Source organism: Hypanus sabinus, unplaced genomic scaffold (assembly GCF_030144855.1).
Source record: "Hypanus sabinus isolate sHypSab1 unplaced genomic scaffold, sHypSab1.hap1 scaffold_891, whole genome shotgun sequence".
Taxonomy (NCBI): domain Eukaryota; kingdom Metazoa; phylum Chordata; class Chondrichthyes; order Myliobatiformes; family Dasyatidae; genus Hypanus; species Hypanus sabinus.
In genome coordinates, this window is record NW_026781744.1 from 52,263 (window position 1) to 78,393 (window position 26,131).

Sequence of the window (26,131 nt, forward strand, 5' to 3'; positions counted from 1 at the left end):
AAGGAGATGGCGGGGGACAAGGAGATAACAGGGGACAAGGAGATGGCGGGGGACAAGGAGATAACAGGGGACAAGGAGATGGCGGGGGACAAGGAGATAACAGGGGACAAGAAGATAACAGGGGACAAGGAGATAACAGGGGACTAGGAGATAACAGGGGGCAAGGAGATAACCGGGGACAAGGAGATAACAGGGGGACAAGGAGATAACAGGGGGACAAGGAGATAACAGGGGACAAGGAGATAACAGGGGACAAGGAGATGGCAGGGGACAAGGAGATAACAGGGGGTAAGGAGATAACAGGAGACAAGGAGATAACAGGGGGTAAGGAGATAACAGGAGACAAGGAGATAACAGGGGACAAGGAGATAACAGGGGACAAGGAGATGGCAGGGGACAAGGAGATAACAGGGAGACAAGGAGATAACAGGGGACAAGGAGATAACAGGGGACAAGGAGATAACAGGGGACAAGGAGATAACAGGGGACAAGGAGATAACAGGGAGACAAGGAGATAACAGGGGGTAAGGAGATAACAGGGGACAAGGAGATAACAGGACAAGGAGATAACAGGGGACAAGGAGATAACGGGGGACAAGGAGATAACAGGGGACAAGGAGATAACAGGGGACAAGGAGATGGCAGGAGACAAGGAGATAACAGGGGGACAAGGAGATAACAGGGGGTAAGGAGATGGCGGGGGACAAGGAGATAACAGGGGACAAGGAGATAACAGGGGACAAGGAGATAACAGGGGACAAGGAGATAACCGGGGACAAGGAGATAACAGGGGACAAGGAGATAACCGGGGACAAGGAGATAACAGGGGACAAGGAGATAACCGGGGACAAGGAGATAACAGGGGACAAGGAGATAACAGGGGACAAGGAGATAACAGGGGGACAAGGAGATGGCGGGGGACAAGGAGATAACAGGGGACAAGGAGATAACAGGGGACAAGGAGATAACAGGGGACAAGGAGATAACCGGGGACAAGGAGATAACAGGGGACAAGGAGATAACCGGGGACAAGGAGATAACAGGGGACAAGGAGATAACCGGGGACAAGGAGATAACAGGGGACAAGGAGATAACAGGGGACAAGGAGATAACAGGGGACAAGGAGAGAACAGGGGACTAGGAGATAACAGGGGACAAGGAGATAACAGGGGACAAGGAGATAACAGGGGGACAAGGAGATAACAGGGGACAAGGAGATAACAGGGGACAAGGAGATAACAGGGGACAAGGAGATAACAGGGGACCAGGAGATGGCGGGGGACAAGGAGATAACAGGGGACAAGGAGATGGCAGGGGACAAGGAGATGGCGGGGGACAAGGAGATAACCGGGGACAAGGAGATAACAGGGGACAAGGAGATAACAGGGGACAAGGAGATGGCGGGGGACAAGGAGATAACCGGGGACAAGGAGATAACAGGGGACAAGGAGATAACAGGGGACAAGGAGATGGCGGGGGACAAGGAGATAACAGGGGACAAGGAGATAACAGGGGGCAAGGAGATAACAGGGGACAAGGAGATGGCGGGGGACAAGGAGATAACAGGGGACAAGGAGATGGCGGGGGACAAGGAGATAACAGGGGACAAGGAGATGGCGGGGGACAAGGAGATAACAGGGGACAAGGAGATGGCGGGGGACAAGGAGATAACAGGGGACAAGAAGATAACAGGGGACAAGAAGATAACAGGGGACAAGGAGATAACAGGGGACAAGGAGATGGCAGGGGACAAGGAGATAACGGGGGACAAGGAGATAACAGGGGACAAGGAGATAACAGGGGACTAGGAGATAACAGGGGGCAAGGAGATAACCGGGGACAAGGAGATAACAGGGGGACAAGGAGATAACAGGGGGACAAGGAGATAACAGGGGACAAGGAGATAACAGGGGACAAGGAGATGGCAGGGGACAAGGAGATAACAGGGGGTAAGGAGATAACAGGGGGTAAGGAGATAACAGGGGACAAGGAGATGGCAGGGGACAAGGAGATAACGGGGGACAAGGAGATAACAGGGGACAAGGAGATAACAGGGGACTAGGAGATAACAGGGGGCAAGGAGATAACCGGGGACAAGGAGATAACAGGGGGCAAGGAGGTAACAGGGGACAAGGAGATGGCAGGGGACAAGGATATAACAGGGGGCAAGGAGATGGCAGGGGACAAGGAGATAACAGGGGACAAGGAGATAACAGGGGGACAAGGAGATAACAGGGGGCAAGGAGGTAACAGGGGACAAGGAGATGGCAGGGGACAAGGAGATAACAGGGGGCAAGGAGATGGCAGGGGACAAGGAGATAACAGGGGACTAGGAGATAACAGGGGACAAGGAGATAACAGGGGGCAAGGAGATAACAGGGGACAAGGAGATGGCGGGGGACAAGGAGATAACAGGGGACAAGGAGATAACAGGGGGCAAGGAGATAACAGGGGACAAGGAGATGGCGGGGGACAAGGAGATAACAGGGGACAAGGAGATGGCGGGGGACAAGGAGATAACAGGGGACAAGGAGATGGCGGGGGACAAGGAGATAACAGGGGACAAGGAGATGGCGGGGGACAAGGAGATAACAGGGGACAAGGAGATAACAGGGGACAAGGAGATAACGGGGGACAAGGAGATAACAGGGGACAAGGAGATAACAGGGGACTAGGAGATAACAGGGGACTAGGAGATAACAGGGGGCAAGGAGATAACCGGGGGACAAGGAGATAACAGGGGGACAAGGAGATAACAGGGGGACAAGGAGATAACAGGGGACAAGGAGATAACAGGGGACAAGGAGATGGCAGGGGACAAGGAGATAACAGGGGGTAAGGAGATAACAGGGGGTAAGGAGATGGCAGATGATCTAAATGAGTATTTTGCATCGGTTTTCCCTGTGGGAGACAGCAGCAGTGAACAGTGTGAAGGGAGAGAGGTGGGTGCAGTTCCTGTCACGAGGGAGAAGGTGCTCAGAAAGCTGAAAGACCTGGGCCACAGGAACTGCACCCTGGGCTTCTGAAAGAGGCAGCGTTGGAGACCGTGCTGGTGTCGGTAATGATCTTTCGAAACTCACTGGGATCTGGCCTGGTGCCGGAGGACTGGGAAATTGCAAATGTCACTCCGCTCTTTGAGAAAGGAGGCAGGCAGCCCAAAGGGAATTACAGGCCAGTTGGACGACCTCAGAGGCTGGGACGACGTCGGAGTCGATTGCCAAGGACGAGGTGACACGGGACAAGATCGGACGAAGTCAGCGTGGTTTCCTCCGGGGGAGACCCTGCCTGACAAACCTGTGGGAATTCTCTGCTGGGGCTTCATGAGGCACCGGTGAGGCCTCGCCTCGAGTTTTGTGAACAGTTTGGGGCCCCTCGACTTAGAAAAGAAGAGCTGGCATCGGAGAGGGTCCGGAGGAGGCTCACAAGGAGGATTCTGGGAATGAAAGGGTTATCATACGAGGGACATTCGACGGCTCTGGGTCTGTACTCACTGAAATTCGCTGTACTCGGTGGAAACTCATTGAAAGCTTTCAAATGTTGAGAGGCCCGGTCAGAGCAGATGTGGAGAGGATGTTTCCCCTGGTGGGGGAGTCTAGGACCAGAGAACACAGATAGAGTGGATGTGGAGAGGATGTTTCCTGTAGTGGGGGAGTCTTGGACCAGAGGACACAGATAGAGTGGATGTGGAGAGGATGTTTCCTACATTAGGGGAGTCTAGGACCAGAGGACACAGATAGAGTGGATGTGGAGAGGATGTTTCCCCTGGTGGGGGAGTCTAGGACCAGAGAACACAGATAGATTGGATGTGGAGAGGATGTTTCCTGTTGTGGGGGAGTCTAGGACCACAGATAGAGTGGATGTGGAGAGGATGTTTCCTATAGTGGGGGAGTCTAGGACCAGAGGACACAGATAGAGTGGATGAGGAGAGGATGTTTCCTATACTGGGGAGTCTAGGACGAGAGGGCACAGATAGAGTGGATGTGGAGAGGATGTTTCCTACATTAAGGGAGTCTAGGACCAGAGGACACAGATAGAGTGGATGTGGAGAGGATGTTTCCCCTGGTGGGGGAGTCTAGGACCAGAGAACACAGATAGAGTGGATGTGGAGAGGATGTTTCCTGTTGTGGGGGAGTCTAGGTCCAGAAGACACAGATAGAGTGGATGTGGAGAGGATGTTTCCTGTAGTAGGGGAGTCAAGGACCAGAGGACACAGATAGAGTGGATGTGGAGAGGATGTTTCCTGTAGTGGGGGAGTCTAGGACCAGAGAACACAGATAGAGTGGATGTGGAGAGGATGTTTCCTGTTGTGGGGGAGTCTAGGACCACAGATAGAGTGGATGTGGAGAGGATGTTTCCTATAGTGGGGGAGTCTAGGACCAGAGGACACAGATAGAGTGGATGAGGAGAGGATGTTTCCTATACTGGGGAGTCTAGGACGAGAGGGCACAGATAGAGTGGATGTGGAGAGGATGTTTCCTACATTAAGGGAGTCTAGGACCAGAGGACACAGATAGAGTGGATGTGGAGAGCATGTTTCCCCTGGTGGGGGAGTCTAGGACCAGAGAACACAGATAGAGTGGATGTGGAGAGGATGTTTCCTGTTGTGGGGGAGTCTAGGTCCAGAAGACACAGATAGAGTGGATGTGGAGAGGATGTTTCCTGTAGTAGGGGAGTCAAGGACCAGAGGACACAGATAGAGTGGATGTGGAGAGGATGTTTCCTGTAGTGGGGGAGTCTAGGACCAGAGGACACAGATAGAGTGGATGTGGAGAGGATGTTTCCTGTACTGGGGGAGTCTAGGACCAGAGGACACTGATAGAGTGGATGTGGAGAGGATGTTTCCTGTAGTGGGGGAGTCTAGGACCAGAGGACACAGATAGTGTGGATGTGGAGAGGATGTTTCCTATAGTGGAGGAGTCTAGGACCAGAGGACACAGACAGAGTGGATGTGGAGAGGAGGTTTCCCCTGGTGGGGGAGTCTAGGACCAGAGAACACAGACAGAGTGGATGTGGAGAGGATGTTTCCTATAGTGGGGGAGTCTAGGACCAGAGGACACAGATAGAGTGGATGTGGAGAGGATGTTTCCTACATTAGGGGAGTCTAGGACCACAGATAGAGTGGATGTGGAGAGGATGTTTCCTATAGTGGGGGAGTCTAGGACCAGAGGACACAGATAGAGTGGATGAGGAGAGGATGTTTCCTACACTGGGGAGTCTAGGACGAGAGGGCACAGATAGAGTGGATGTGGAGAGGATGTTTCCTACATTAAGGGAGTCTAGGACCAGAGGACACAGATAGAGTGGATGTGGAGAGGATGTTTCCCCTGGTGGGGGAGTCTAGGACCAGAGAACACAGATAGAGTGGATGTGGAGAGGATGTTTCCTGTCGTGGGGGAGTCTAGGTCCAGAAGACACAGATAGAGTGGATGTGGAGAGGATGTTTCCTGTAGTGGGGGAGTCAAGGACCAGAGGATACAGACAGAGTGGATGTGGAGAGGATGTTTCCTGTAGTGGGGGAGTCTAGGACCAGAGGACACAGATAGAGTGGATGTGGAGAGGATGTTTCCTGTAGTGGGGGAGTCTAGGACCAGAGGACACTGATAGAGTGGATGTGGAGAGGATGTTTCTTATAGTGGGGGAGTCTAGGACCAGAAGACACAGATAGAGTGGATGTGGAGAGGATGTTTCCTGTAGTGGGGGAGTCTAGGACCAGAGGACACAGATAGTGCGGATGTGGAGAGGATGTTTCCTACATTAGGGGAGTCTAGGACCACAGATAGAGTGGATGTGGAGAGGATGTTTCCTGTAGTGGGGGAGTCTAGGACCAGAGGACACAGATAGAGTGGATGAGGAGAGGATGTTTCCTATACTGGGGAGTCTAGGACGAGAGGGCACAGATAGAGTGGATGTGGAGAGGATGTTTCCTACATTAAGGGAGTCTAGGACCAGAGGACACAGATAGAGTGGATGTGGAGAGGATGTTTCCCCTGGTGGGGGAGTCTAGGACCAGAGAACACAGATAGAGTGGATGTGGAGAGGATGTTTCCTGTCGTGGGGGAGTCTAGGTCCAGAAGACACAGATAGAGTGGATGTGGAGAGGATGTTTCCTGTAGTGGGGGAGTCAAGGACCAGAGGACACAGATAGAGTGGATGTGGAGAGGATGTTTCCTGTAGTGGGGGAGTCTAGGACCAGAGGACACAGATAGAGTGGATGTGGAGAGGATGTTTCCTGTAGTGGGGAAGTCTAGGACCAGAGGACACTGATAGAGTGGATGTGGAGAGGATGTTTCCTGTAGTGGTGGAGTCTAGGACCAGAGGACACAGATAGTGTGGATGTGGAGAGGATGTTTCCTATAGTGGAGGAGTCTAGGACCAGAGGACACAGACAGAGTGGATGTGGAGAGGAGGTTTCCCCTGGTGGGGGAGTCTAGGACCAGAGAACACAGACAGAGTGGATGTGGAGAGGATGTTTCCTATAGTGGGGGAGTCTAGGACCAGAGGACACAGATAGAGTGGATGTGGAGAGGATGTTTCCTACATTAGGGGAGTCTAGGACCACAGATAGAGTGGATGTGGAGAGGATGTTTCCTATAGTGGGGGAGTCTAGGACCAGAGGACACAGATAGAGTGGATGAGGAGAGGATGTTTCCTACACTGGGGAGTCTAGGACGAGAGGGCACAGATAGAGTGGATGTGGAGAGGATGTTTCCTACATTAAGGGAGTCTAGGACCAGAGGACACAGATAGAGTGGATGTGGAGAGGATGTTTCCCCTGGTGGGGGAGTCTAGGACCAGAGAACACAGATAGAGTGGATGTGGAGAGGATGTTTCCTGTCGTGGGGGAGTCTAGGTCCAGAAGACACAGATAGAGTGGATGTGGAGAGGATGTTTCCTGTAGTGGGGGAGTCAAGGACCAGAGGATACAGACAGAGTGGATGTGGAGAGGATGTTTCCTGTAGTGGGGGAGTCTAGGACCAGAGGACACAGATAGAGTGGATGTGGAGAGGATGTTTCCTGTAGTGGGGGAGTCTAGGACCAGAGGACACTGATAGAGTGGATGTGGAGAGGATGTTTCTTATAGTGGGGGAGTCTAGGACCAGAAGACACAGATAGAGTGGATGTGGAGAGGATGTTTCCTGTAGTGGGGGAGTCTAGGACCAGAGGACACAGATAGTGTGGATGTGGAGAGGATGTTTCCTACATTAGGGGAGTCTAGGACCACAGATAGAGTGGATGTGGAGAGGATGTTTCCTGTAGTGGGGGAGTCTAGGACCAGAGGACACAGATAGAGTGGATGAGGAGAGGATGTTTCCTATACTGGGGAGTCTAGGACGAGAGGGCACAGATAGAGTGGATGTGGAGAGGATGTCTCCTACATTAAGGGAGTCTAGGACCAGAGGACACAGATAGAGTGGATGTGGAGAGGATGTTTCCCCTGGTGGGGGAGTCTAGGACCAGAGAACACAGATAGAGTGGATGTGGAGAGGATGTTTCCTGTCGTGGGGGAGTCTAGGTCCAGAAGACACAGATAGAGTGGATGTGGAGAGGATGTTTCCTGTAGTGGGGGAGTCAAGGACCAGAGGACACAGATAGAGTGGATGTGGAGAGGATGTTTCCTGTAGTGGGGGAGTCTAGGACCAGAGGACACAGATAGAGTGGATGTGGAGAGGATGTTTCCTGTAGTGGGGAAGTCTAGGACCAGAGGACACTGATAGAGTGGATGTGGAGAGGATGTTTCCTGTAGTGGTGGAGTCTAGGACCAGAGGACACAGATAGTGTGGATGTGGAGAGGATGTTTCCTATAGTGGAGGAGTCTAGGACCAGAGGACACAGACAGAGTGGATGTGGAGAGGAGGTTTCCCCTGGTGGGGGAGTCTAGGACCAGAGAACACAGACAGAGTGGATGTGGAGAGGATGTTTCCTATAGTGGGGGAGTCTAGGACCAGAGGACACAGACAGAGTGGATGTGGAGAGGATGTTTCCTACAGTGGGGGAGTCTAGGACCAGAGGACACAGATAGAGTGGATGTGGAGAGGATGTTTCCCCTGGTGGGGGAGTCTAGGACCAGAGAACACAGATAGAGTGGATGTGGAGAGGATGTTTCCTGTAGTGGGGGAGTCTTGGACCAGAGGACACAGATAGAGTGGATGTGGAGAGGATGTTTCCTACATTAGGGGAGTCTAGGACCAGAGGACACAGATAGAGTGGATGTGGAGAGGATGTTTCCCCTGGTGGGGGAGTCTAGGACCAGAGAACACAGATAGAGTGGATGTGGAGAGGATGTTTCCTGTTGTGGGGGAGTCTAGGACCACAGATAGAGTGGATGTGGAGAGGATGTTTCCTATAGTGGGGGAGTCTAGGACCAGAGGACACAGATAGAGTGGATGAGGAGAGGATGTTTCCTATACTGGGGAGTCTAGGACGAGAGGGCACAGATAGAGTGGATGTGGAGAGGATGTTTCCTACATTAAGGGAGTCTAGGACCAGAGGACACAGATAGAGTGGATGTGGAGAGGATGTTTCCCCTGGTGGGGGAGTCTAGGACCAGAGAACACAGATAGAGTGGATGTGGAGAGGATGTTTCCTGTTGTGGGGGAGTCTAGGTCCAGAAGACACAGATAGAGTGGATGTGGAGAGGATGTTTCCTGTAGTAGGGGAGTCAAGGACCAGAGGACACAGATAGAGTGGATGTGGAGAGGATGTTTCCTGTAGTGGGGGAGTCTAGGACCAGAGAACACAGATAGAGTGGATGTGGAGAGGATGTTTCCTGTTGTGGGGGAGTCTAGGACCACAGATAGAGTGGATGTGGAGAGGATGTTTCCTATAGTGGGGGAGTCTAGGACCAGAGGACACAGATAGAGTGGATGAGGAGAGGATGTTTCCTATACTGGGGAGTCTAGGACGAGAGGGCACAGATAGAGTGGATGTGGAGAGGATGTTTCCTACATTAAGGGAGTCTAGGACCAGAGGACACAGATAGAGTGGATGTGGAGAGCATGTTTCCCCTGGTGGGGGAGTCTAGGACCAGAGAACACAGATAGAGTGGATGTGGAGAGGATGTTTCCTGTTGTGGGGGAGTCTAGGTCCAGAAGACACAGATAGAGTGGATGTGGAGAGGATGTTTCCTGTAGTAGGGGAGTCAAGGACCAGAGGACACAGATAGAGTGGATGTGGAGAGGATGTTTCCTGTAGTGGGGGAGTCTAGGACCAGAGGACACAGATAGAGTGGATGTGGAGAGGATGTTTCCTGTACTGGGGGAGTCTAGGACCAGAGGACACTGATAGAGTGGATGTGGAGAGGATGTTTCCTGTAGTGGGGGAGTCTAGGACCAGAGGACACAGATAGTGTGGATGTGGAGAGGATGTTTCCTATAGTGGAGGAGTCTAGGACCAGAGGACACAGACAGAGTGGATGTGGAGAGGAGGTTTCCCCTGGTGGGGGAGTCTAGGACCAGAGAACACAGACAGAGTGGATGTGGAGAGGATGTTTCCTATAGTGGGGGAGTCTAGGACCAGAGGACACAGATAGAGTGGATGTGGAGAGGATGTTTCCTACATTAGGGGAGTCTAGGACCACAGATAGAGTGGATGTGGAGAGGATGTTTCCTATAGTGGGGGAGTCTAGGACCAGAGGACACAGATAGAGTGGATGAGGAGAGGATGTTTCCTACACTGGGGAGTCTAGGACGAGAGGGCACAGATAGAGTGGATGTGGAGAGGATGTTTCCTACATTAAGGGAGTCTAGGACCAGAGGACACAGATAGAGTGGATGTGGAGAGGATGTTTCCCCTGGTGGGGGAGTCTAGGACCAGAGAACACAGATAGAGTGGATGTGGAGAGGATGTTTCCTGTCGTGGGGGAGTCTAGGACCAGAGGACACAGATAGAGTGGATGTGGAGAGGATGTTTCCTACATTAGGGGAGTCTAGGACCACAGATAGAGTGGATGTGGAGAGGATGTTTCCTATAGTGGGGGAGTCTAGGACCAGAGGACACAGATAGAGTGGATGAGGAGAGGATGTTTCCTACACTGGGGAGTCTAGGACGAGAGGGCACAGATAGAGTGGATGTGGAGAGGATGTTTCCTACATTAAGGGAGTCTAGGACCAGAGGACACAGATAGAGTGGATGTGGAGAGGATGTTTCCCCTGGTGGGGGAGTCTAGGACCAGAGAACACAGATAGAGTGGATGTGGAGAGGATGTTTCCTGTCGTGGGGGAGTCTAGGTCCAGAAGACACAGATAGAGTGGATGTGGAGAGGATGTTTCCTGTAGTGGGGGAGTCAAGGACCAGAGGATACAGACAGAGTGGATGTGGAGAGGATGTTTCCTGTAGTGGGGGAGTCTAGGACCAGAGGACACAGATAGAGTGGATGTGGAGAGGATGTTTCCTGTAGTGGGGGAGTCTAGGACCAGAGGACACTGATAGAGTGGATGTGGAGAGGATGTTTCTTATAGTGGGGGAGTCTAGGACCAGAAGACACAGATAGAGTGGATGTGGAGAGGATGTTTCCTGTAGTGGGGGAGTCAAGGACCAGAGGACACAGATAGTGTGGATGTGGAGAGGATGTTTCCTACTTTAGGGGAGTCTAGGACCACAGATAGAGTGGATGTGGAGAGGATGTTTCCTGTAGTGGGGGAGTCTAGGACCAGAGGACACAGATAGAGTGGATGAGGAGAGGATGTTTCCTATACTGGGGAGTCTAGGACGAGAGGGCACAGATAGAGTGGATGTGGAGAGGATGTTTCCTACATTAAGGGAGTCTAGGACCAGAGGACACAGATAGAGTGGATGTGGAGAGGATGTTTCCCCTGGTGGGGGAGTCTAGGACCAGAGAACACAGATAGAGTGGATGTGGAGAGGATGTTTCCTGTCGTGGGGGAGTCTAGGTCCAGAAGACACAGATAGAGTGGATGTGGAGAGGATGTTTCCTGTAGTGGGGGAGTCAAGGACCAGAGGACACAGATAGAGTGGATGTGGAGAGGATGTTTCCTGTAGTGGGGGAGTCTAGGACCAGAGGACACAGATAGAGTGGATGTGGAGAGGATGTTTCCTGTAGTGGGGAAGTCTAGGACCAGAGGACACTGATAGAGTGGATGTGGAGAGGATGTTTCCTGTAGTGGTGGAGTCTAGGACCAGAGGACACAGATAGTGTGGATGTGGAGAGGATGTTTCCTATAGTGGAGGAGTCTAGGACCAGAGGACACAGACAGAGTGGATGTGGAGAGGAGGTTTCCCCTGGTGGGGGAGTCTAGGACCAGAGAACACAGACAGAGTGGATGTGGAGAGGATGTTTCCTATAGTGGGGGAGTCTAGGACCAGAGGACACAGACAGAGTGGATGTGGAGAGGATGTTTCCTACAGTGGGGGAGTCTAGGACCAGAGGACACAGATAGAGTGGATGTGGAGAGGATGTTTCCCCTGGTGGGGGAGTCTAGGACCAGAGAACACAGATAGAGTGGATGTGGAGAGGATGTTTCCTGTAGTGGGGGAGTCTTGGACCAGAGGACACAGATAGAGTGGATGTGGAGAGGATGTTTCCTACATTAGGGGAGTCTAGGACCAGAGGACACAGATAGAGTGGATGTGGAGAGGATGTTTCCCCTGGTGGGGGAGTCTAGGACCAGAGAACACAGATAGAGTGGATGTGGAGAGGATGTTTCCTGTTGTGGGGGAGTCTAGGACCACAGATAGAGTGGATGTGGAGAGGATGTTTCCTATAGTGGGGGAGTCTAGGACCAGAGGACACAGATAGAGTGGATGAGGAGAGGATGTTTCCTATACTGGGGAGTCTAGGACGAGAGGGCACAGATAGATTGGATGTGGAGAGGATGTTTCCTACATTAAGGTAGTCTAGGACCAGAGGACACAGATAGAGTGGATGTGGAGAGGATGTTTCCCCTGGTGGGGGAGTCTAGGACCAGAGAACACAGATAGAGTGGATGTGGAGAGGATGTTTCCTGTTGTGGGGGAGTCTAGGTCCAGAAGACACAGATAGAGTGGATGTGGAGAGGATGTTTCCTGTAGTAGGGGAGTCAAGGACCAGAGGACACAGATAGAGTGGATGTGGAGAGGATGTTTCCTGTAGTGGGGGAGTCTAGGACCAGAGAACACAGATAGAGTGGATGTGGAGAGGATGTTTCCTGTTGTGGGGGAGTCTAGGACCACAGATAGAGTGGATGTGGAGAGGATGTTTCCTATAGTGGGGGAGTCTAGGACCAGAGGACACAGATAGAGTGGATGAGGAGAGGATGTTTCCTATACTGCGGAGTCTAGGACGAGAGGGCACAGATAGAGTGGATGTGGAGAGGATGTTTCCTACATTAAGGGAGTCTAGGACCAGAGGACACAGATAGAGTGGATGTGGAGAGCATGTTTCCCCTGGTGGGGGAGTCTAGGACCAGAGAACACAGATAGAGTGGATGTGGAGAGGATGTTTCCTGTTGTGGGGGAGTCTAGGTCCAGAAGACACAGATTGAGTGGATGTGGAGAGGATGTTTCCTGTAGTAGGGGAGTCAAGGACCAGAGGACACAGATAGAGTGGATGTGGAGAGGATGTTTCCTGTAGTGGGGGAGTCTAGGACCAGAGGACACAGATAGAGTGGATGTGGAGAGGATGTTTCCTGTACTGGGGGAGTCTAGGACCAGAGGACACTGATAGAGTGGATGTGGAGAGGATGTTTCCTGTAGTGGGGGAGTCTAGGACCAGAGGACACAGATAGTGTGGATGTGGAGAGGATGTTTCCTATAGTGGAGGAGTCTAGGACCAGAGGACACAGACAGAGTGGATGTGGAGAGGAGGTTTCCCCTGGTGGGGGAGTCTAGGACCAGAGAACACAGACAGAGTGGATGTGGAGAGGATGTTTCCTATAGTGGGGGAGTCTAGGACCAGAGGACACAGATAGAGTGGATGTGGAGAGGATGTTTCCTACATTAGGGGAGTCTAGGACCACAGATAGAGTGGATGTGGAGAGGATGTTTCCTATAGTGGGGGAGTCTAGGACCAGAGGACACAGATAGAGTGGATGAGGAGAGGATGTTTCCTACACTGGGGAGTCTAGGACGAGAGGGCACAGATAGAGTGGATGTGGAGAGGATGTTTCCTACATTAAGGGAGTCTAGGACCAGAGGACACAGATAGAGTGGATGTGGAGAGGATGTTTCCCCTGGTGGGGGAGTCTGGGACCAGAGAACACAGATAGAGTGGATGTGGAGAGGATGTTTCCTGTCGTGGGGGAGTCTAGGTCCAGAAGACACAGATAGAGTGGATGTGGAGAGGATGTTTCCTGTAGTGGGGGAGTCAAGGACCAGAGGATACAGACAGAGTGGATGTGGAGAGGATGTTTCCTGTAGTGGGGGAGTCTAGGACCAGAGGACACAGATAGAGTGGATGTGGAGAGGATGTTTCCTGTAGTGGGGGAGTCTAGGACCAGAGGACACTGATAGAGTGGATGTGGAGAGGATGTTTCTTATAGTGGGGGAGTCTAGGACCAGAAGACACAGATAGAGTGGATGTGGAGAGGATGTTTCCTGTAGTGGGGGAGTCTAGGACCAGAGGACACAGATAGTGTGGATGTGGAGAGGATGTTTCCTACATTAGGGGAGTCTAGGACCACAGATAGAGTGGATGTGGAGAGGATGTTTCCTGTAGTGGGGGAGTCTAGGACCAGAGGACACAGATAGAGTGGATGAGGAGAGGATGTTTCCTATACTGGGGAGTCTAGGACGAGAGGGCACAGATAGAGTGGATGTGGAGAGGATGTTTCCTACATTAAGGGAGTCTAGGACCAGAGGACACAGATAGAGTGGATGTGGAGAGGATGTTTCCCCTGGTGGGGGAGTCTAGGACCAGAGAACACAGATAGAGTGGATGTGGAGAGGATGTTTCCTGTCGTGGGGGAGTCTAGGTCCAGAAGACACAGATAGGGTGGATGTGGAGAGGATGTTTCCTGTAGTGGGGGAGTCAAGGACCAGAGGACACAGATAGAGTGGATGTGGAGAGGATGTTTCCTGTAGTGGGGGAGTCTAGGACCAGAGGACACAGATAGAGTGGATGTGGAGAGGATGTTTCCTGTAGTGGGGGAGTCTAGGACCAGAGGACACAGATAGTGTGGATGTGGACAGGATGTTTCCTATAGTGGGGGAGTCTAGGACCAGAAGACACAGATATAGTGGATGAGGAGAGGATGTTTCCTGTAGTAGGGGAGTCAAGGACCAGAGGACACAGATAGAGTGGATGTGGAGAGGATGTTTCCTGTAGTGGGGGAGTCTAGGACCAGAGAACACAGATAGAGTGGATGTGGAGAGGATGTTTCCTGTTGTGGGGGAGTCTAGGACCACAGATAGAGTGGATGTGGAGAGGATGTTTCCTATAGTGGGGGAGTCTAGGACCAGAGGACACAGATAGAGTGGATGAGGAGAGGATGTTTCCTATACTGCGGAGTCTAGGACGAGAGGGCACAGATAGAGTGGATGTGGAGAGGATGTTTCCTACATTAAGGGAGTCTAGGACCAGAGGACACAGATAGAGTGGATGTGGAGAGCATGTTTCCCCTGGTGGGGGAGTCTAGGACCAGAGAACACAGATAGAGTGGATGTGGAGAGGATGTTTCCTGTTGTGGGGGAGTCTAGGTCCAGAAGACACAGATAGAGTGGATGTGGAGAGGATGTTTCCTGTAGTAGGGGAGTCAAGGACCAGAGGACACAGATAGAGTGGATGTGGAGAGGATGTTTCCTGTAGTGGGGGAGTCTAGGACCAGAGGACACAGATAGAGTGGATGTGGAGAGGATGTTTCCTGTACTGGGGGAGTCTAGGACCAGAGGACACTGATAGAGTGGATGTGGAGAGGATGTTTCCTGTAGTGGGGGAGTCTAGGACCAGAGGACACAGATAGTGTGGATGTGGAGAGGATGTTTCCTATAGTGGAGGAGTCTAGGACCAGAGGACACAGACAGAGTGGATGTGGAGAGGAGGTTTCCCCTGGTGGGGGAGTCTAGGACCAGAGAACACAGACAGAGTGGATGTGGAGAGGATGTTTCCTATAGTGGGGGAGTCTAGGACCAGAGGACACAGATAGAGTGGATGTGGAGAGGATGTTTCCTACATTAGGGGAGTCTAGGACCACAGATAGAGTGGATGTGGAGAGGATGTTTCCTATAGTGGGGGAGTCTAGGACCAGAGGACACAGATAGAGTGGATGAGGAGAGGATGTTTCCTACACTGGGGAGTCTAGGACGACAGGGCACAGATAGAGTGGATGTGGAGAGGATGTTTCCTACATTAAGGGAGTCTAGGACCAGAGGACACAGATAGAGTGGATGTGGAGAGGATGTTTCCCCTGGTGGGGGAGTCTGGGACCAGAGAACACAGATAGAGTGGATGTGGAGAGGATGTTTCCTGTCGTGGGGGAGTCTAGGTCCAGAAGACACAGATAGAGTGGATGTGGAGAGGATGTTTCCTGTAGTGGGGGAGTCAAGGACCAGAGGATACAGACAGAGTGGATGTGGAGAGGATGTTTCCTGTAGTGGGGGAGTCTAGGACCAGAGGACACAGATAGAGTGGATGTGGAGAGGATGTTTCCTGTAGTGGGGGAGTCTAGGACCAGAGGACACTGATAGAGTGGATGTGGAGAGGATGTTTCTTATAGTGGGGGAGTCTAGGACCAGAAGACACAGATAGAGTGGATGTGGAGAGGATGTTTCCTGTAGTGGGGGAGTCTAGGACCAGAGGACACAGATAGTGTGGATGTGGAGAGGATGTTTCCTACATTAGGGGAGTCTAGGACCACAGATAGAGTGGATGTGGAGAGGATGTTTCCTGTAGTGGGGGAGTCTAGGACCAGAGGACACAGATAGAGTGGATGAGGAGAGGATGTTTCCTATACTGGGGAGTCTAGGACGAGAGGGCACAGATAGAGTGGATGTGGAGAGGATGTTTCCTACATTAAGGGAGTCTAGGACCAGAGGACACAGATAGAGTGGATGTGGAGAGGATGTTTCCCCTGGTGGGGGAGTCTAGGACCAGAGAACACAGATAGAGTGGATGTGGAGAGGATGTTTCCTGTCGTGGGGGAGTCTAGGTCCAGAAGACACAGATAGAGTGGATGTGGAGAGGATGTTTCCTGTAGTGGGGGAGTCAAGGACCAGAGGACACAGATAGAGTGGATGTGGAGAGGATGTTTCCTGTAGTGGGGGAGTCTAGGACCAGAGGACACAGATAGAGTGGATGTGGAGAGGATGTTTCCTGTAGTGGGGAAGTCTAGGACCAGAGGACACTGATAGAGTGGATGTGGAGAGGATGTTTCCTGTAGTGGTGGAGTCTAGGACCAGAGGACACAGATAGTGTGGATGTGGAGAGGATGTTTCCTATAGTGGAGGAGTCTAGGACCAGAGGACACAGACAGAGTGGATGTGGAGAGGAGGTTTCCCCTGGTGGGGGAGTCTAGGACCAGAGAACACAGACAGAGTGGATGTGGAGAGGATGTTTCCTATAGTGGGGGAGTCTAGGACCAGAGGACACAGACAGAGTGGATGTGGAGAGGATGTTTCCTACAGTGGGGGAGTCTAGGACCAGAGGACACAGATAGAGTGGATGTGGAGAGGATGTTTCCCCTGGTGGGGGAGTCTAGGACCAGAGAACACAGATAGAGTGGATGTGGAGAGGATGTTTCCTGTAGTGGGGGAGTCTTGGACCAGAGGACACAGATAGAGTGGATGTGGAGAGGATGTTTCCTACATTAGGGGAGTCTAGGACCAGAGGACACAGATAGAGTGGATGTGGAGAGGATGTTTCCCCTGGTGGGGGAGTCTAGGACCAGAGAACACAGATAGAGTGGATGTGGAGAGGATGTTTCCTGTTGTGGGGGAGTCTAGGACCACAGATAGAGTGGATGTGGAGAGGATGTTTCCTATAGTGGGGGAGTCTAGGACCAGAGGACACAGATAGAGTGGATGAGGAGAGGATGTTTCCTATACTGGGGAGTCTAGGACGAGAGGGCACAGATAGATTGGATGTGGAGAGGATGTTTCCTACATTAAGGTAGTCTAGGACCAGAGGACACAGATAGAGTGGATGTGGAGAGGATGTTTCCCCTGGTGGGGGAGTCTAGGACCAGAGAACACAGATAGAGTGGATGTGGAGAGGATGTTTCCTGTTGTGGGGGAGTCTAGGTCCAGAAGACACAGATAGAGTGGATGTGGAGAGGATGTTTCCTGTAGTAGGGGAGTCAAGGACCAGAGGACACAGATAGAGTGGATGTGGAGAGGATGTTTCCTGTAGTGGGGGAGTCTAGGACCAGAGAACACAGATAGAGTGGATGTGGAGAGGATGTTTCCTGTTGTGGGGGAGTCTAGGACCACAGATAGAGTGGATGTGGAGAGGATGTTTCCTATAGTGGGGGAGTCTAGGACCAGAGGACACAGATAGAGTGGATGAGGAGAGGATGTTTCCTATACTGCGGAGTCTAGGACGAGAGGGCACAGATAGAGTGGATGTGGAGAGGATGTTTCCTACATTAAGGGAGTCTAGGACCAGAGGACACAGATAGAGTGGATGTGGAGAGCATGTTTCCCCTGGTGGGGGAGTCTAGGACCAGAGAACACAGATAGAGTGGATGTGGAGAGGATGTTTCCTGTTGTGGGGGAGTCTAGGTCCAGAAGACACAGATTGAGTGGATGTGGAGAGGATGTTTCCTGTAGTAGGGGAGTCAAGGACCAGAGGACACAGATAGAGTGGATGTGGAGAGGATGTTTCCTGTAGTGGGGGAGTCTAGGACCAGAGGACACAGATAGAGTGGATGTGGAGAGGATGTTTCCTGTACTGGGGGAGTCTAGGACCAGAGGACACTGATAGAGTGGATGTGGAGAGGATGTTTCCTGTAGTGGGGGAGTCTAGGACCAGAGGACACAGATAGTGTGGATGTGGAGAGGATGTTTCCTATAGTGGAGGAGTCTAGGACCAGAGGACACAGACAGAGTGGATGTGGAGAGGAGGTTTCCCCTGGTGGGGGAGTCTAGGACCAGAGAACACAGACAGAGTGGATGTGGAGAGGATGTTTCCTATAGTGGGGGAGTCTAGGACCAGAGGACACAGATAGAGTGGATGTGGAGAGGATGTTTCCTACATTAGGGGAGTCTAGGACCACAGATAGAGTGGATGTGGAGAGGATGTTTCCTATAGTGGGGGAGTCTAGGACCAGAGGACACAGATAGAGTGGATGAGGAGAGGATGTTTCCTACACTGGGGAGTCTAGGACGAGAGGGCACAGATAGAGTGGATGTGGAGAGGATGTTTCCTACATTAAGGGAGTCTAGGACCAGAGGACACAGATAGAGTGGATGTGGAGAGGATGTTTCCCCTGGTGGGGGAGTCTGGGACCAGAGAACACAGATAGAGTGGATGTGGAGAGGATGTTTCCTGTCGTGGGGGAGTCTAGGTCCAGAAGACACAGATAGAGTGGATGTGGAGAGGATGTTTCCTGTAGTGGGGGAGTCAAGGACCAGAGGATACAGACAGAGTGGATGTGGAGAGGATGTTTCCTGTAGTGGGGGAGTCTAGGACCAGAGGACACAGATAGAGTGGATGTGGAGAGGATGTTTCCTGTAGTGGGGGAGTCTAGGACCAGAGGACACTGATAGAGTGGATGTGGAGAGGATGTTTCTTATAGTGGGGGAGTCTAGGACCAGAAGACACAGATAGAGTGGATGTGGAGAGGATGTTTCCTGTAGTGGGGGAGTCTAGGACCAGAGGACACAGATAGTGTGGATGTGGAGAGGATGTTTCCTACATTAGGGGAGTCTAGGACCACAGATAGAGTGGATGTGGAGAGGATGTTTCCTGTAGTGGGGGAGTCTAGGACCAGAGGACACAGATAGAGTGGATGAGGAGAGGATGTTTCCTATACTGGGGAGTCTAGGACGAGAGGGCACAGATAGAGTGGATGTGGAGAGGATGTTTCCTACATTAAGGGAGTCTAGGACCAGAGGACACAGATAGAGTGGATGTGGAGAGGATGTTTCCCCTGGTGGGGGAGTCTAGGACCAGAGAACACAGATAGAGTGGATGTGGAGAGGATGTTTCCTGTCGTGGGGGAGTCTAGGTCCAGAAGACACAGATAGGGTGGATGTGGAGAGGATGTTTCCTGTAGTGGGGGAGTCAAGGACCAGAGGACACAGATAGAGTGGATGTGGAGAGGATGTTTCCTGTAGTGGGGGAGTCTAGGACCAGAGGACACAGATAGAGTGGATGTGGAGAGGATGTTTCCTGTAGTGGGGGAGTCTAGGACCAGAGGACACAGATAGTGTGGATGTGGACAGGATGTTTCCTATAGTGGGGGAGTCTAGGACCAGAAGACACAGATATAGTGGATGAGGAGAGGATGTTTCCTGTAGTAGGGGAGTCAAGGACCAGAGGACACAGATAGAGTGGATGTGGAGAGGATGTTTCCTGTAGTGGGGGAGTCTAGGACCAGAGAACACAGATAGAGTGGATGTGGAGAGGATGTTTCCTGTTGTGGGGGAGTCTAGGACCACAGATAGAGTGGATGTGGAGAGGATGTTTCCTATAGTGGGGGAGTCTAGGACCAGAGGACACAGATAGAGTGGATGAGGAGAGGATGTTTCCTATACTGCGGAGTCTAGGACGAGAGGGCACAGATAGAGTGGATGTGGAGAGGATGTTTCCTACATTAAGGGAGTCTAGGACCAGAGGACACAGATAGAGTGGATGTGGAGAGCATGTTTCCCCTGGTGGGGGAGTCTAGGACCAGAGAACACAGATAGAGTGGATGTGGAGAGGATGTTTCCTGTTGTGGGGGAGTCTAGGTCCAGAAGACACAGATAGAGTGGATGTGGAGAGGATGTTTCCTGTAGTAGGGGAGTCAAGGACCAGAGGACACAGATAGAGTGGATGTGGAGAGGATGTTTCCTGTAGTGGGGGAGTCTAGGACCAGAGGACACAGATAGAGTGGATGTGGAGAGGATGTTTCCTGTACTGGGGGAGTCTAGGACCAGAGGACACTGATAGAGTGGATGTGGAGAGGATGTTTCCTGTAGTGGGGGAGTCTAGGACCAGAGGACACAGATAGTGTGGATGTGGAGAGGATGTTTCCTATAGTGGAGGAGTCTAGGACCAGAGGACACAGACAGAGTGGATGTGGAGAGGAGGTTTCCCCTGGTGGGGGAGTCTAGGACCAGAGAACACAGACAGAGTGGATGTGGAGAGGATGTTTCCTATAGTGGGGGAGTCTAGGACCAGAGGACACAGATAGAGTGGATGTGGAGAGGATGTTTCCTACATTAGGGGAGTCTAGGACCACAGATAGAGTGGATGTGGAGAGGATGTTTCCTATAGTGGGGGAGTCTAGGACCAGAGGACACAGATAGAGTGGATGAGGAGAGGATGTTTCCTACACTGGGGAGTCTAGGACGACAGGGCACAGATAGAGTGGATGTGGAGAGGATGTTTCCTACATTAAGGGAGTCTAGGACCAGAGGACACAGATAGAGTGGATGTGGAGAGGATGTTTCCCCTGGTGGGGGAGTCTGGGACCAGAGAACACAGATAGAGTGGATGTGGAGAGGATGTTTCCTGTCGTGGGGGAGTCTAGGTCCAGAAGACACAGATAGAGTGGATGTGGAGAGGATGTTTCCTGTAGTGGGGGAGTCAAGGACCAGAGGATACAGACAGAGTGGATGTGGAGAGGATGTTTCCTGTAGTGGGGGAGTCTAGGACCAGAGGACACAGATAGAGTGGATGTGGAGAGGATGTTTCCTGTAGTGGGGGAGTCTAGGACCAGAGGACACTGATAGAGTGGATGTGGAGAGGATGTTTCTTATAGTGGGGGAGTCTAGGACCAGAAGACACAGATAGAGTGGATGTGGAGAGGATGTTTCCTGTAGTGGGGGAGTCTAGGACCAGAGGACACAGATAGTGTGGATGTGGAGAGGATGTTTCCTACATTAGGGGAGTCTAGGACCACAGATAGAGTGGATGTGGAGAGGATGTTTCCTGTAGTGGGGGAGTCTAGGACCAGAGGACACAGATAGAGTGGATGAGGAGAGGATGTTTCCTATACTGGGGAGTCTAGGACGAGAGGGCACAGATAGAGTGGATGTGGAGAGGATGTTTCCTACATTAAGGGAGTCTAGGACCAGAGGACACAGATAGAGTGGATGTGGAGAGGATGTTTCCCCTGGTGGGGGAGTCTAGGACCAGAGAACACAGATAGAGTGGATGTGGAGAGGATGTTTCCTGTCGTGGGGGAGTCTAGGTCCAGAAGACACAGATAGAGTGGATGTGGAGAGGATGTTTCCTGTAGTGGGGGAGTCAAGGACCAGAGGACACAGATAGAGTGGATGTGGAGAGGATGTTTCCTGTAGTGGGGGAGTCTAGGACCAGAGGACACAGATAGAGTGGATGTGGAGAGGATGTTTCCTGTAGTGGGGAAGTCTAGGACCAGAGGACACTGATAGAGTGGATGTGGAGAGGATGTTTCCTGTAGTGGTGGAGTCTAGGACCAGAGGACACAGATAGTGTGGATGTGGAGAGGATGTTTCCTATAGTGGAGGAGTCTAGGACCAGAGGACACAGACAGAGTGGATGTGGAGAGGAGGTTTCCCCTGGTGGGGGAGTCTAGGACCAGAGAACACAGACAGAGTGGATGTGGAGAGGATGTTTCCTATAGTGGGGGAGTCTAGGACCAGAGGACACAGACAGAGTGGATGTGGAGAGGATGTTTCCTACAGTGGGGGAGTCTAGGACCAGAGGACACAGATAGAGTGGATGTGGAGAGGATGTTTCCCCTGGTGGGGGAGTCTAGGACCAGAGGACACAGACAGAGTGGATGTGGAGAGGATGTTTCCTATAGTGGGGGAGTCTAGGACAAGAAGACACAGATAGAGTGGATGTGGAGAGGATGTTTCCTGTAGTGGGGGAGTCTAGGACCAGAGGACACAGATAGTGTGGATGTGGAGAGGATGTTTCCTACATTAGGGGAGTCTAGGACCACAGATAGAGTGGATGTGGAGAGGATGTTTCCTATAGTGGGGGAGTCTAGGACCAGAGGACACAGATAGAGTGGATGAGGAGAGGATGTTTCCTATACTGGGGAGTCTAGGACGAGAGGGCACAGATAGAGTGGATGTGGAGGGGATGTTTCCTACATTAAGGGAGTCTAGGACCAGAGGACACAGATAGAGTGGATGTGGAGAGGATGTTTCCCCTGGTGGGGGAGTCTAGGACCAGAGAACACAGATAGAGTGGATGTGGAGAGGATGTTTCCTGTCGTGGGGGAGTCTAGGTCCAGAAATCACAGATAGAGTGGATGTGGAGAGGATGTTTCCTGTAGTGGGGGAGTCAAGGACCAGAGGACACAGATAGAGTGGATGTGGAGAGGATGTTTCCTGTAGTGGGGGAGTCTAGGACCAGAGGACACAGATAGAGTGGATGTGGAGCGGATGTTTCCTGTAGTGGGGGAGTCTAGGACCAGAGGACACTGATAGAGTGGATGTGGAGAGGATGTTTCCTGTAGTGGGGGAGTCTAGGACCAGAGGACACAGATAGTGTGGATGTGGAGAGGATGTTTCCTATAGTGGAGGAGTCTAGGACCAGAGGACACAGACAGAGTGGATGTGGAGAGGAGGTTTCCCCTGGTGGGGGAGTCTAGGACCAGAGAACACAGACAGAGTGGATGTGGAGAGGATGTTTCCTATAGTGGGGGAGTCTAGGACCAGAGGACACAGACAGAGTGGATGTGGAGAGGATGTTTCCTACAGTGGGGGAGTCTAGGACCAGAGGACACAGATAGAGTGGATGTGCAGAGGATGTTTCCCCTGGTGGGGGAGTCCAGGACCAGAGGACACAGACAGAGTGGATGTGGAGAGGATGTTTCCTATAGTGGGGGAGTCTAGGACCAGAAGACACAGATAGAGTGGATGTGGAGAGGATGTTTCCTATACTGGGGAGTCTAGGACGAGAGGGCACAGATAGAGTGGATGTGGAGAGGATGTTTCCTACATTAAGGGAGTCTAGGACCAGAGGACACAGATAGAGTGGATGTGGAGAGGATGTTTCCCCTGGTGGGGGAGTCTAGGACCAGAGAACACAGATAGAGTGGATGTGGAGAGGATGTTTCCTGTCGTGGGGGAGTCTAGGTCCAGAAGACACAGATAGAGTGGATGTGGAGAGGATGTTTCCTGTAGTGGGGGAGTCAAGGACCAGAGGACACAGATAGAGTGGATGTGGAGAGGATGTTTCCTGTAGTGGGGGAGTCTAGGACCAGAGGACACAGATAGAGTGGATGTGGAGAGGATGTTTCCTGTAGTGGGGAAGTCTAGGACCAGAGGACACTGATAGAGTGGATGTGGAGAGGATGTTTCCTGTAGTGGTGGAGTCTAGGACCAGAGGACACAGATAGTGTGGATGTGGAGAGGATGTTTCCTATAGTGGAGGAGTCTAGGACCAGAGGACACAGACAGAGTGGATGTGGAGAGGAGGTTTCCCCTGGTGGGGGAGTCTAGGACCAGAGAACACAGACAGAGTGGATGTGGAGAGGATGTTTCCTATAGTGGGGGAGTCTAGGACCAGAGGACACAGACAGAGTGGATGTGGAGAGGATGTTTCCTACAGTGGGGGAGTCTAGGACCAGAGGACACAGATAGAGTGGATGTGGAGAGGATGTTTCCCCTGGTGGGGGAGTCTAGGACCAGAGGACACAGACAGAGTGGATGTGGAGAGGATGTTTCCTATAGTGGGGGAGTCTAGGACAAGAAGACACAGATAGAGTGGATGTGGAGAGGATGTTTCCTGTAGTGGGGGAGTCTAGGACCAGAGGACACAGATAGTGTGGATGTGGAGAGGATGTTTCCTACATTAGGGGAGTCTAGGACCACAGATAGAGTGGATGTGGAGAGGATGTTTCCTATAGTGGGGGAGTCTAGGACCAGAGGACACAGATAGAGTGGATGAGGAGAGGATGTTTCCTATACTGGGGAGTCTAGGACGAGAGGGCACAGATAGAGTGGATGTGGAGGGGATGTTTCCTACATTAAGGGAGTCTAGGACCAGAGGACACAGATAGAGTGGATGTGGAGAGGATGTTTCCCCTGGTGGGGGAGTCTAGGACCAGAGAACACAGATAGAGTGGATGTGGAGAGGATGTTTCCTGTCGTGGGGGAGTCTAGGTCCAGAAATCACAGATAGAGTGGATGTGGAGAGGATGTTTCCTGTAGTGGGGGAGTCAAGGACCAGAGGACACAGATAGAGTGGATGTGGAGAGGATGTTTCCTGTAGTGGGGGAGTCTAGGACCAGAGGACACAGATAGAGTGGATGTGGAGAGGATGTTTCCTGTAGTGGGGAAGTCTAGGACCAGAGGACACTGATAGAGTGGATGTGGAGAGGATGTTTCCTGTAGTGGTGGAGTCTAGGACCAGAGGACACAGATAGTGTGGATGTGGAGAGGATGTTTCCTATAGTGGAGGAGTCTAGGACCAGAGGACACAGACAGAGTGGATGTGGAGAGGAGGTTTCCCCTGGTGGGGGAGTCTAGGACCAGAGAACACAGACAGAGTGGATGTGGAGAGGATGTTTCCTATAGTGGGGGAGTCTAGGACCAGAGGACACAGACAGAGTGGATGTGGAGAGGATGTTTCCTACAGTGGGGGAGTCTAGGACCAGAGGACACAGATAGAGTGGATGTGGAGAGGATGTTTCCCCTGGTGGGGGAGTCTAGGACCAGAGGACACAGACAGAGTGGATGTGGAGAGGATGTTTCCTATAGTGGGGGAGTCTAGGACAAGAAGACACAGATAGAGTGGATGTGGAGAGGATGTTTCCTGTAGTGGGGGAGTCTAGGACCAGAGGACACAGATAGTGTGGATGTGGAGAGGATGTTTCCTACATTAGGGGAGTCTAGGACCACAGATAGAGTGGATGTGGAGAGGATGTTTCCTATAGTGGGGGAGTCTAGGACCAGAGGACACAGATAGTGTCGATGTGGAGAGGATGTTTCCTACATTAGTGGAGTCTAGGACCACAGATAGAGTGGATGTGGAGAGGATGTTTCCTATAGTGGAGGAGTGTAGGACCAGAGGACACAGACAGAGTGGATGTGGAGAGGAGGTTTCCCCTGGTGGGGGAGTCTAGGACCAGAGAACACAGACAGAGAGGATGTGGAGAGGATGTTTCCTATAGTGGGGGAGTCTAGGACCAGAGGACACAGACAGAGTGGATGTGGAGAGGATGTTTCCTACAGTGGGGGAGTCTAGGACCAGAGGACACAGACAGAGTGGATGTGGAGAGGATGTTTCCCCTGGTGGGGGAGTCTAGGACCAGAGGACACAGACAGAGTGGATGTGGAGAGGATGTTTCCTGTAGTCGGGGAGTCTAGGACCAGAGGACACAGATAGAGTGGATGTGCAGAGAATGTTTCCTATAGTGGGGGAGTCTAGGACCAGAGGACACAGATAGAGTGGATGTGGAGAGGATGTTTCCTGTAGTGGGGGAGTCTAGGACCAGAGAACACAGATAGAGTGGATGTGGAGACGATGTTTCCTGTAGTGGGGGAGTCTAGGACCAGAGGACACAGATAGAGTGGATGTGGAGAGGATGTTTCCTACATTAGGGGAGTCTAGGACCACAGATAGAGTGGATGTGGAGAGGATGTTTCCTATAGTGGGGGAGTCTAGGACCAGAGGACACAGATAGAGTGGATGAGGAGAGGATGTTTCCTATACTGGGGAGTCTAGGACGAGAGGGCACAGATAGAGTGGATGTGGAGAGGATGTTTCCTACATTAAGGGAGTCTAGGACCAGAGAACACAGATAGAGTGGATGTGGAGAGGATGTTTCCTGTCGTGGGGGAGTCTAGGTCCAGAAGACACAGATAGAGTGGATGTGGAGAGGATGTTTCCTGTAGTGGGGGAGTCAAGGACCAGAGGACACAGATAGAGTGGATGTGGAGAGGATGTTTCCTGTAGTGGGGGAGTCTAGGACCAGAGGACACTGATAGAGTGGATGTGGAGAGGATGTTTCCTGTAGTGGGGGAGTCTAGGACCAGAGGACACAGATAGTGTCGATGTGGAGAGGATGTTTCCTATAGTGGAGGAGTCTAGGACCAGAGGACACAGACAGAG